The 13,529-nt window shown below is 34.2% G+C and overlaps 1 long non-coding RNA gene across 3 annotated transcripts in view; it reads right to left on the reverse strand.

Annotated features, from left to right (window-relative positions):
- Positions 1 to 11,925: 11,925 nt before the first annotated feature.
- Positions 11,926 to 13,529, reverse strand: part of LOC119877365 — a 34,527-nt gene continuing 32,923 nt past the window's right edge. The window contains exon 5 of one of the 3 annotated variants that reach the window (XR_005375786.1): positions 11,926 to 12,441. This is a non-coding gene — a long non-coding RNA (uncharacterized LOC119877365). Of the gene's footprint in view, positions 12,442 to 12,926; positions 12,987 to 13,529 lie in introns of those variants that run through there. The other 2 variants (XR_005375789.1, XR_005375787.1) reach the window with 2 other exon arrangements.

Here is a 13,529-nt window from a genome sequence, read left to right on the forward strand (position 1 = left end):
AAAAAAAATGGGGAAAAAAAACCTCCTGGAACTAATAAGCAATTATAGCAAGGTTTTGGGATATATGAAAATCAATCACTTCCCTATTTATTAGCAATGAACAAGTAGAATTTAAAATATAATACCACTTACATTAGCATGCCAAAAATGAAATACTTAGTTATAAGTTAAACAAAATATCAAAAAAATATAAATCAAATGAACTGATTTTAAGGTTTATAGGGAAAGGCAAAAGACCCAGAGGAGCTAACACAATATTGAAGGAGAAGAATAAATTTAGAGAATTGACACTACTCAACTTCAAGATTTATATAAAGCTATAGTAATCAAGACAGTGCATTATTGAGGGAAAAAAAAGACAATAGATCAAGGGAACAGACTAGAGCGCCCAGAAATAAAACACATAAATATAGTCAGTTGACCTTGACAAAAGACAAAAGCCAATATAATGGAACAAAATAGTCTTATCAACATATGATGTTGAAATACCCAGACATTTGCATGCAAAAAAACTGAATCTAGGCACAGACATTTCACCTTCACAAAAGATTAACTCCAAATGGATTATATACCTAAATGCAAAACTATAAAAATCTTAAGAGGTAATTTAGCAGAAAACCTAGATGAGCTTGGCATGGTGATGACTTTTTAGTTTAGTTTAGATGACATTCAGTTTTTACGGACAATTCCAAGGTTGTGGTCCATAAAAGAAATAGTTGATAAGCTGGATTCATTAAAATTGAAAACTTCTGCTTTGTGATAGACAATGCCAAGAAATGAGAAGACAAGCCAAAAATCAAAGAAAATAATTGTAAAAGACACATCTGACAAAAGACTGTTATCCAAAATATACAAAAAACTCAAACTCGCCAGCAAGAAAACAAATCATACATAGAACATTCTCCAGGAGAGATCACATGGTAAGCCACAAGGCAAATCTCAATAAATTGCAAAGATTGAAATCATATCAAGCATCTTTTCCAACTACAATGGTTTGAAACGGAAATCAATTACAAGGGAAAAAACTGGAAAAAATGCAAACACATGGAGGCTAATCAACATGCTACTAAACAACCAACGAGTCAATAAAGAAGTCAAACAGGAAATAAAAACATACCATGAGACATATGAAAATTGAAACACAAGGGTTCAAAATCCTTGGGATGCAGCAAAAGAGGGAAGTTTTTGGCAATATAGGTCAAACTCAAGTAACAAGAAAAATCTCCAATAGATAACCTAAACTTACAGTAAATGAAATAAAAAGAACAAACAAAGCCCAAAGTTAGTAGAAGGAAAGAAGTAATAAAGAACAAAGTGGAAATAAATGAAATAAAGGCTACCAAAAAATAGAAAAGATCAATAAAACTAAAAGCTTGTTCTTTGAAAAGATAAACAAAATTGATAAATCTTTAGCCATACTTACTAAGGAAAGAAGAGAGAAGACTCAAATAAATAAAATAGAAATGAAAGAGGAGAAACTACAACCAAGACCACAGAAATACAAAGGATTATAAGAGTCAGTTATAAAAAAAATTATATGCCAACAATTGGACAACCTAAAAGAAATCAATAAATTCCTAGAAACATACTGTTAGAAGGTAGAAGAGGGAGAGTAAAGTATACTCCAAAGTGAGAAGGTGCTTTGAAACTGAAAAACAACCCAAGCCACTCCATACCATATACACAGAGTTTTATTCAGTGTAAATTACTGACAGGGGGGATCAGGCAGGCAATGATCCAGGCAGCTACAAAGGTATCCCCACTCTATTCTCTGCCATGTCCAGACCTCTACCTACAGTTTTTATAGACTGAGGGGCATTGTGGTGAGGTCAAAGGGTAGTTTTCTAAAGTGGCACCAACTGTACGTATACCTGAGGATCCCTACCAGTTAGCAAAAATGGGGCTTTCTATGCACCTGTCATCTCTACTAGTTATTAAAAGGGGTCTTCTGTGAGCCAGTCATCTCTACTAGTTACCTAAAATTGCCACATTAAGGAAGATAAGAACAAACCTTCCTGCATTCTGGTTAGAGCATACATTAACCTCTAAGGGGCCTAGAACACGTAGCCTCAGGTCATTGTTCAGGCATGAACAAGATGGAAAGATGGAGGCCAAAGACGGAGTACAGTATTGTCAGCACTCCTATACATGCAATCTCCCAAAACTGAATCAAGAAGAAAAAGAAAATCTGAACATAACAATTAGTAGTAATAAAATTGAATCAGTAATCAAAAAATTCTCTACAAACAAAAGTCCAGGACCAGATGGCTTCACTGGTGAATTCTACCAAATATTTAAAAAGTTAATACATATCCTTCTCAAACTATTACAAAAAATATAACAGGAAGGAATGCTTCCAAATTCATTTTAAAGGTGAGCATTACCCTACCAAAACCAAAGACACAACAAAAAAAGACTAATATCCCCGATGAATATAGATGCAAAAATCCTCAACAAAATATTAGCCAACTAAATCCAACAATATATTAAAAAATCATTCACCATGAACAAGAGGGATTTATTTCAGGGATATAAGAATATGCAGTTTAGTATCCACAAATTAATCAATATGATATACCACATTAACAAAATAAAGAAAAAAATCATACGCTTATCTCAATATAGAAAAATCATGTGACAAAATTCAACATCCATTAATGACAAAAAACTTTCAACAAAATGGGTTTACAGGAAACATACATTAACATACTAAAAGCCATATATGACAGACCCACAACTAACATACTCAGGGGTGAAAAGCTGAAAGCTTTTTCTCCAAGATCAAGGATGCCCACTCTCACCACTTTTATTCAACATAGTATTGGAAGTCCTAGGCACAACAATCAGACAATTAAATGAAATAAAAATATCTAAATTGGTAAGGAAGAAGTAAAACTGCCACTATTTGCAGAATGCAAATACTTTATATAGAAATATTATTATAGAAATAATATTCTTTATTATTTAGTATTTCTAATACTTTATATAGAAAGCCCTAAGGACTCTACCAAAAAACCATTAAAACTAATAAATGAATTCAGTAAAGTAACAGGATACAAAATATACACTATACACTAATAATGGACTAGTAGAAAAAGACATTAATGAAATGATCCCATTTGCAATTGCATCAAAAAAGAATAAAATACCTAAAAATACATTTAACCAAGGAGGTGAAAGACCTATACTCTGAAAACTATAAGATATTGATAAAAGAAATTGAAGATTAAATAAATGAATGGAAAGATATTCCATGCTCATGGATTAGAATAGTTAATATTGTTAAAATGTCCATACCACCCAAAGCAATCTACAGATTCAATGCAATCTCTATCAATTAAATAGTATTTTTCACAGACTAGAACAAAGAATTCTAAAATTCTTTACTAACTTTGATACACAAACACTAAGGTCATTCATTTCTTAATTGAACTTTTATAGTTTGAATTTTTTAAAAAAATGTTTCCCACTTTTTTAAACTGTCAAATCTATAGGCATAAAATTGTTTATGAAATTCCTATATTATCCTTGTAATATATTCAGAATATTTGTTGATGTCATTTGGGTCTTTTTTTTCTTTTATTCCTTATCACTTTAAGTAAATATCAATTTTATTAATCTTCTCAAAGTACCAATGTTGGTCTCATTATTTTTCCTTATTGTTTCTTCTGTTTTCTACTTCCTTGATTTTTTGCTCTGATCTTTATTATTTCCTTTTTTATGCTTACTTTTGATTCATTTTACTCTTTTTTTTCTCTTTTTTTTTTTTAAGATTTTATTATTTATTTATTCATGATAGTCACACAGAGAGAGAGAGGCAGAGACACAGGCAGAGGGAGAAGCAGGCTCCATGCACCGGGAGCCCGACGTGGGATTCGATCCCGGGTCTCCAGGATCACGCCCCGGGCCAAAGGCAGGCGCCAAACCGCTGCGCCACCCAGAGATCCCTCTATCTCTTAAGATGAAAGCTGAAGCCATTTATTTTAGACCTTTCTTGTTTTGTTAGAAAGACTTTTAGTCTTATAAATTACCCCCCTAAGTACTAAATGAGCAGCATCCCACAAATTTTGATATGTTGCATTTTAATTTTTATTCCACACAAAATATTCAAATTGTCCTTCTGCCTTCTTTTTGACCTTCGTGTTTTTTAGAAGTGTGTTACTTAGCTTTTAAATATATGAGATCTTGGGCAGCCCTGGTGGTGCAGCGGCTTAGCACCACCTGCAGCCCGGGGTGTGATCCTGGAGACCCAGGGTCGAGTCCCACGTTGGGCTCCCTGCATGGAGCCTGCTTCTCCCTCTGCCTGTGTCTCTGCCTCTCTGTGTGTGTGTGTCTCTATGAATAAGTAAATAAAATCTTTAAAAAAAATAAATATATGAGATTTTATGTCTTTTCTGTTACTAGTTTCTAAGTTAATTCCATTGTAAGCAGAGAATATATATGCATTATTTGAATCATTTTAAATTTGAGAATTATTTTTCTGGTCAAGAATAATGCTATCTTGGTAAATATCCCCTGTGCACTTGAAAACAATGTGTTTATCCCGCTGTTGTTGAGTATAGTAGTCTATAAATGTCAATTAGGTCAAGTTGGTTGATAGAATTGTTAAAACTTTTATATCATTCCTGATTTCCTACATTCTTGTTCTATCAGTTATTGAGAGAACACTTGTTGAAATCTCCAACTCTAACTTGTGTATTTTCATAGCTACTTTCATTTTATTTATGTATTTTGAAGCTATTGCCAGATGTATAAACAGGATTGTTAAGTCTTTTTGATGAATTGACAGTCTTTATTCCTAAAATATTCTTTGCTCTGAAACCTACTTTGCCTGATATTAAAATAGCAATTCTAGCTTTCTTTTGACTCATGTGAGCATAGTTTATTTTTCCCAACCTTTTACTTTTAACCTATTAAAGTGAGTTTGGTTTCTGGTAGGCAATATATAGTCGTCTCTTGCCTTTTTAGCCAATCTGACAATCTCTTCTTTCTAATTGCAATGCTTGTGCCATTTACATGTAATGAGATTATTGATATGATCAGGTTTAAATTTACCATTTTGCTATTTTTGTCTCCTTTATTCTTTGTTCCCCTTTTCCTATTTCATCACTTATTCTGAATAGAATCTTTTATGAATCCATTTTATCTTCAATGTTGGCTTATTAACTAAAAATTATTATATTCTTTTGCTCATTATTTTAAAGTTATAGTGTACATTTTAACTTATGAGACTACTTCCAAGTACTATCCCATTCACCTGTTCCATCCCACCTTCATGTTATATTTTACTTCTACATGTTATAAATCTCACAATGCATTGTTCTTATTTTTGCTTTTACCTTTGAAAGAGATTTCAATAATAAGAATAAAGGATTTTATACTAACTCATACAGTAACTATTTCTCTTGTTATATTCAGATTTCCATCTGTTATCATTTTCCTTCTGCCTAAAGAAAATTCCTTCAACATTTCTTGTAGTACATGCCTGCTAGTAATGAGTTTTCAGCTTCTATGTATATGAAAAAGTCTCTTACAGCTTTTTTTTTGAAGGATATTTTTGCTGAGAATATAATTTTCGGTTGACAGCATTATTATTACAGTACTTTAAAGTTTTTGCTCCATCATGTTGTCATGTGCATCATCTCCAATTTGAAGTCTGGTTTCATTAAAACCATCTTTGTATCTCTATATAGAATGTCTTTTTTTCCCTGGCTTTCTTTTCTCTATCACTGGTTTTAATAAATTTTGATTATAAGTGTTTCTTGTGCTTGGGGTTTATAGTTTTCAACAAATTTGAAAAAATATTGGCCATTATTCATTTAAATATTTTTCTTTCCCTTCTCCACTTCTCTTTCAGGGACTCCAATTATACATATACTAGATTATTTGAAGTTGTTCCACAGCTAAATGATTCTCCATTTTTTTCCCCATCTTTTTTCTCTATTTCATTTTGCAATGTTTCTAACACTGTCATCAAGTTCATTAATCTTTTCTTCAGCAATGACTACTATACTGTAGTCACACCCTGTGTATTTTTTTTAAAATCTCAGATGTCATAGTTAATCACACCCTGTGTGTTTTTTTTTAATCTCAGACATCATGGTTTATATCTCTACTAGTTGGATTTGCGTCTTTTTCAAAATATTTTCCATGCCTCTGTTCAATCTTTCCTCTAACTTCTTGAAACATATGGAATACCATATGAACTTTTTAATGTTCTTTTCTACTAATTCATTCATTGGTGTCATTTTTTAGTCAACTTCAATTGATTTATTTTTCTCCTCTTCTTGGGTTGTATTTTCCTGCTGTTTTCCATCCCTGTTAAATTTTTAATGAATGTCAGATATTGTAAAGTTTCCCTTGACAACTATTGGATATTTCTGTATTCCTATAAATATCCCTGAGCTTTGTTATAATAGTTAAATCATTTGAAAATAGTTGGATCTTTTGGTCTTGCTTTTAAGCTTTGCAAGGTAGAACTAAAGCAGTATATTGTCTAAGACTAAGTTTGCTCTGCTACTGAGGCAAACATTTTCTGAGTTTCCTGTGAATTATGAGATTTTTCACGTTGGCTAGGGAAAATTGGAACTATACCCATCCCTATTTGATCACTGGATATTATTCCTTCTAACCCTTTAGGGTTGTTCTTGTCTCCATAAGTGTTTTTTATCTTTTTGTGCTTAGAAAATGCACCATTCCTCAGTCTGTGGCTTATGGTATAAACTCAAAGCTCTGAATCTCCAGGGCTCTTAGCCTGGTAGGGCTTGAAATCCTGTTCTCCAGGTTTTTATCTCTTTTATCAGCTTTATAGGGCTTGTTTTGAAATTCAAAGCAAAGAATTTGGCTCTTCATTCTTGCTGGGGTCTTTTCTGGCTTCCCTTCACTGAGGCAAAAAAAATCTCAGTCTTGGAGTCTAGTTTTTATAGCATAAGGGCTGCAAGATAAAAAAAGAACTGCCAAGAAGGGAAGTTTTCTATAATATTTCAAAATAATATCACATTACATGTTTGGGTAATAATTCTTCCTCCTCCCCTTCCCCTCTCTCTTCTCCTCTTCTTCTTTCCCTTCTTTTTCTTCCTCTTCTCCATCCTTTTCCCTGTCTTCCTCCTGGTCCTCTTCTCCTCTTCCTCTTCCTGCTTCTTCTCATTACATGGCTTAATTCCTTGGCTTTTCATGCAATACAGGGAAACACTGTCATTGGAGTGTAAAAGTATTATCACTGCTGGCCACTTCCAAGATTGGTTAGCTGGGAAAAGTTACTGAAAACTCTCCATTACCTCATTTGTAAAATGAGAATAACAGTAATTTTCATAATCCTATGAGGATTAAATGAGTTATTATGTGCAAAGTGCCTGCCATTATACAGGATATGTAATAGCACCTTAAAAAGTGTTAGCCTTCAATAAGGAAATATTTTTGCAGTGTCAAAGAAAGTCTTTAAATGAAAGTGGCTTAAATATAGGCTTAAGGTTTTGGGGTGCTTGGGTGGGCTCAGTTGGTTAAGCATCTTGATTTTGGCTCAGGTCTTGATCTCAGGGTCATGAGTGTTAGGTTTTTTCCAAATGAACGACAGAGAAATAAAAAAAAAACGGCAGAGCCAGGCAGTAGGTCCGAGAGTGCTTTAATGGGGGGCGCTCCCTGGCGAGGTTCCGTGACTTGGAGAGGTGGCCCGAGTTTTTAAGCCTTATTGGTTCCAGTCTGGATCCGGGGGGGTCCCTCGCCAAATTAGGCAAGGGAACACCGTGTCCCTAAGTGATTGGCTGGGGTGGAGGTAGTACAGATGAAGGGGGGTGGTCCCTGGCTGGAAAGTCCCGGATGGAAAGTTTTGTTTTCCTCTCTAGGTTTCGATTTACTAGAGATGAGTGGCGGTCACGCTGCCTTAGCCATTCTGACCCAATTTGAGATGTCCACCATTTTGGGTGCCCCTCTCAGCCAGCCCAACCATGAGTTCAAGCCCCATATTGGGCTCCACACTGGGCATGGGACTTACTTAATACAAACAAACAAATAAATAATTTATATATATATAAATTATTTATAAATATACACACTATATGTATAAACAAATTATTTTTATCTGTGATATATATTTATATATGATATATGATATGATACATGATATTATATATATATATACTATATATATAGTATATATATATATTAAATAAAACCTTTAAAATATATATATATATATATATATATTAAAGGTTTTATTTTGTTTTATTTGGCTGCTGTACATCAGGTAACACCTGAAGATCAACTGACTCCTTCAGGGTCAAAATTTTTACAGGATATGGAAAGTATGGGTCCTTGCAGTTTTGGCTTAGGAAACAGGGTTTTTTTGTTGTTTGCTTGTTTTTATTTTAACTAAAACTCAAGATTGAGGGTCATTCCTGTTTTCATGCTCCTGTTTGGAATTAGTTGGCGCAATCCTAACAGCCATCAGAATAGCATCACAGAACTGGTTTTGCAAGCTATGTCAAGTTCATCGGGCAGGGGAGATAGGTAGCAAAAAGAAAGAAAAAGAGGTTAAGATAGAAAGCAAGGGAGAAACTAAAAATGTGTGGTCATGTGTGTCTTAGGACTTTTATAAAAGGAAGTAGGGACATTAGAAAGAGAAATTTCCTGTTGTGTTAATGAGAATTCACTGATAGTCAAGATAGAGGCAACTAAAGTAAAACATGAAGAAAACAGACCACTTTATTCTTGATCTGAGCTATATATATATATATGGTTACAAAAGTAATAAATTTAAGAAATAAAACAGAGGGGGGTGCCTGAGTATCTTAGTTGGTTAAGTGTCTGCCTTCTGCTCAGGTCATCATCCCAGGGTTCTGGGATCAAGCCCACTGGGGGCTCCCTGCTCAGTGGGGAGCCTGCGTCTTCCTCTCCCTCTGCTCCTCCCCCTGCTAGTATTCTCTTGTGCTGTCAAATAAATAAATAAAATCTTTTTAAAAATAAAAACAAATAAATAAAACATGTATAAATAGGTAATAGGGAGTGTATTTATGATAAGGTGTTAAATGGAAGTGGTAAGTCACTATATGGTACACCTGAAACTAATATTACATTGTATGCTAACTAACTGGAATTTAAATAAAAACTTTAAAAACAAAACATAAAACAGAAGAAGAAAAAAACAAAACAAAATACCATCACCCAAGATAACCATTAGTAATGTTTTAGATTACACCTCTCTAGTTTTTTTATGCCATTTGTAAGCCAGATACATCTACTCCCTTATTAGCTGGCTCCAAAATCCTAGAGACTATTTCCCCCATTTATTTCTCTCTGTAAATTCTCTCTCTCTCAAAATAAAAAAGGGGGGGGGGTATAGAAAGGAGTAAAGAAAAAAGGCTTTAGTAAGCAATTAGACTTCACTGAAGATTTTTTAGTGGGCTGTCTCCACAGCCAACAAATTTAGAATCTGCCTTAGATATTTTTATTCTCCTAAACTCCTGCTCAATGCAGCCAGCCCCAACCTGCTAAGTTAGCTCCCCCTTCCTAGCTCTGTTACCACTCTCTCCTCCCTGTAGAGCTCTTCTCTAGCCTTTACATTCAAACTCACATACATAAATTCATCATGGAGATCAATAAAATAGAGGACAATTTACCAACTTCTGAAATTGAATATCCAGCTTGGAGTCTTAAACCTTACTTCAAGTAGTTTATTAAGGTATTCTCTCTAAATAAGTACAAGATTCTCCCCAAAAGGCATTTGGTAAATAATATTTTCTCCATATTATTAGATATATACATACTTATACTTGCATTCTTTCTTCTTTTACAAAATTAACACTATCCTGTTTACAGAGTTTTGTATTCTACTTTTTTTTTTTGTATTCTACTTTACAGTCTACTTGATACAGTGAACATTTTCCACTTTATTACAGTCTTTATAAACTCTATTATATAGCTACATAAAATAAACCATTGTATCATATAAAATTAATGTTTTTCTATGTCAATAACTGTGAAATATTAGCATTTTCCTATGGTTCATTCTTGTAACTAATCCCTTACCATTGGACATTTAGAATGTTTTTCTCTTTTCCTATAATAATAATGCTATTATGAGCATTATTATACACAAATCTTTGATGTTACCTCTGGCTAGGATTTTAAGTTCCTTTCCTAGAAGTGAGATCATACTAGGTCAAATTGTATAAATAATAATAATAAAGTAATCTCTTTCCATAAAGGTGGTATCAATTCTGATTCCCACTAATAGTTCAAGAGTATCTCCATCTTACCATACCCAGGACAGCATTACTGCTACTAAAAAACAGAGACTCAACAAATAGTGTTTCATTACTGTTTATCTTTACAGCAATTTAATTGCTGGTGAGAATGACCAGTTTTTCATTTTAATTTACCATATATAGTATTAGTTGTGTGTATAATCCGTCTAATTCATCTTTACCCAGATTAGTATGATTTTCAAAATAAGTATCCTAACCCTTCATTTATCATATCTGTTGCAAATATTTCATAGCAATTTAATATTTAACTATTATAAGAGCTTCAGAAAGAGACAGGAAATATTAGGACACCATTATTGCCCAAAGGCAAGAGATAAACTTAGCTCTTCAAGTAGCTTATGGCTCTACTGCTCTAAGCCCACAAGTGACATCTGTATTCTATTCGGGAAATAGTGTAGTCTCTGAGGTAATATTTAGAAAGAAAATAGAATCCAACAACAGCTACGCAGTAATTTAGTTTTACTTACTAGTTTTCTGTTTGTTGTTTTAATATTTAAGAAACATTTGGGGGGGCCCAGGATGGCTCAGTTGGTTGATCTCCTCCAACTCTTGATCTCAGCTCAGGTCTTGATCTCAGGGTCATGAGTTTGAGCCCCGTGTTGGGCTCCATGCTGGGCGTGGAGCCTACTTTTTTTAAAAAAAGAAACATTCGGAAGGCATCATTGATTATGAACAGAAACATATGTCAGTCTACCTATTTACAATCTAAATGTAACTCCAACCATAAATACTAGACAAATAGTAATGATCAGATCTTTTCTTTCATCCTTTAGTTCTGATCTCAGCTCTGCCACTAATTATATCATTAGATATGTAACCTTGAATGAGTCATCTAAACTGTGTAAGCTTTGGATTTCCCAATATATAACATGAGGATATTGGATTAGATGATTTTAAATGACCTTCTAGCTATAAATGTGATAATCTTATAACTATACTCTATTCACTTGTCAAACATTCACTGAACATCAATTATGTTCTAGGCATTAGGCTAAATGTTGATTATTAAAACCAATTCTACCACTTATTGAACATTTATATGACAGGCACTGTGGTAAATGTTTTACAAATACATTCTCATTTATTTTGATCTCCATAATAGTCTTAGGAAGTAGGTGCTATCATAGCCTATATTATAGCCAAAAACTGAAATCTAGAGAGTTTAAAATAATAGCTAGTTAGTATAAGAGCCAAGACTCAAACCCAGGAGTCTCTGACTCCCAAGCCCATGTTTAACCAGAATATCATGCTGCCACCAAGGAGCTTATGGTCCAGTATTTCTCAAAATGTAGTCCTCGAATCACCTGCATCATAATTAATTGGGGTACTTATTTAGAATGCAGATATTCAGACTTTACTTAAGTTCTACTGAAACAAGTATCTATGGAGTGGAGTCTATTATTTTATTTTTTCCTTTTTTAAAATTGAAGTATAATTAACATGCAGTGTTATATTAGTTTCAGGTATAGAATGCAAATTGGTACAGTCACTGTGGAAAACAGTATGGAGGTTCCTCAAAAAATTAAAAATATAATTACCATAAGATCTAGTAATTCCACTACTGGGTATTTACCCAAAGAAAATAAAAACACAAATTTAAAAAGATATATGTATCTCTGTTTATCAAAGCATTATTTACAATAGCCAAGATATAGAGGCAACCCTAGAGCCCACCAATAGATGAGTGGAGTCTATATTTTAAGTAAGTGATTCTGCTCAGATGATTCTTATGCACACTAATTCTCAAGCCCACTATATGGTTCATAATTTGTCTACATTCACTAATTAAATAGTTAATGAATGACCACTATGTACAAGTAACACCATACTAGGTGCTGTGTTAAGTACATTTGTATGAGAATTTTTGTTAGACTACAAGCAAGGGACATGATAATAAGACACATACAAATAACCTCCAGTGCAGAACATTTGTGGAATCTTTGAGATCTTGCCTTAACTGCTATAATTGCTGCTCTGTATTTGCTGTTATATTGTTATACTTATGCACATATTATCTTCGTCGAATAGAATGTGAATCCTTTGGAGGCTTCTATTCATCTTTTATTTACATTTGTTCTTGCAAATATTATTAAGTACCTACTTAGTGCCAAACATTGTGGACACTGGAACTATGCTGGTATGCAGAATTCAGACTCAGTTCTTTCAGGGAGCTTTTGATCTAGCATGAAGAAATCCATTAATGAAAAAATCAGAAAAATGTAAACACAATCAGATAAATGTAGTAAATGTAAATTGCTACTATAATGCATAATATAAAGAAAAATTATACTCCACTAAAAAAGCTTACAAAAAAAGAAATTTTATCGGGTCAGAGAAATCTGACTTCCCCAAGGAAGTAACTTTTGAATTAAGAACTGAGAGATATGTAAACACTAATTAGGGGAAAGGGGAGGAAAGAGAAGGAAGTATCTAAGAAAAGGGCATGTGAACAGGCATTTGTAGAAGATGAATACATGGCAAGAACAAAGGATTGATATAACAAAGAAAATCAGAGTGGATAGAATGAAAAAATGCTTAAGAAGTCACCAGAGATGGGGATCCCTGGGTGGCTCAGTGGTTTGGCACCTGCCTTCGGCCCAGGGCATGGTCCTGGAGTCCTGGGATGGAGTCCCACATCGGGCTTCCTGCGTGGAGCCTGCTTCTCCCTCTGCCTGTGTCTCTCTGCCTCTCTCTCTCTCTCTCTCTCTCATGAATAAATAAAATCTTAAAAAAACAAAAAACAAAAAAACGAAGTCACCAGAGGTCAAACAATATTAAGGCATTATAGGCCATGTGAAGAATTTTGTCTTTATCTTGAAACAAGAGGAAAGCAATGAAGGGATATACTGCTTATTCTCCATTTGCTCTGCCCCACCGCCAGACTCCTCCACGTAGAGCCCTGAGTGGCTAAAACCTCAGATTACATCACCTGGGCTCATTATCAGATGGCTTCTGTTTGTATTTAGCCAAGGGGAAGCACCTGCAGAAGAGTGGCAAGGAAGAAAGAAAAGAGTATTTCTTCTCTACTCTCAGCCTCTTTTGGGGTCTTAGAGCTAGTAGCAGTTGCATAATGAACAAAGGCTCCTGTCCAGTAGGCCCTCCTCCAGGGCTGCCAACCCCATCCTTTTGTCCCCTCAGGCCTGAGGGTGGTAATGGCTTCCTCCTTCTTGTTGGTTTTCTTAACTCTGCCCACATCTTTGAAGGTAGTCCTTTATTTAAAGCCTTTTCCTCTGAATGGAATGGTTTCCTGCCAGTATGTAACAAGTG

Source organism: Canis lupus, chromosome 21, assembly GCF_011100685.1.
Source record: "Canis lupus familiaris isolate Mischka breed German Shepherd chromosome 21, alternate assembly UU_Cfam_GSD_1.0, whole genome shotgun sequence".
In the NCBI taxonomy this organism is placed as follows: Eukaryota; Metazoa; Chordata; class Mammalia; order Carnivora; family Canidae; genus Canis; species Canis lupus.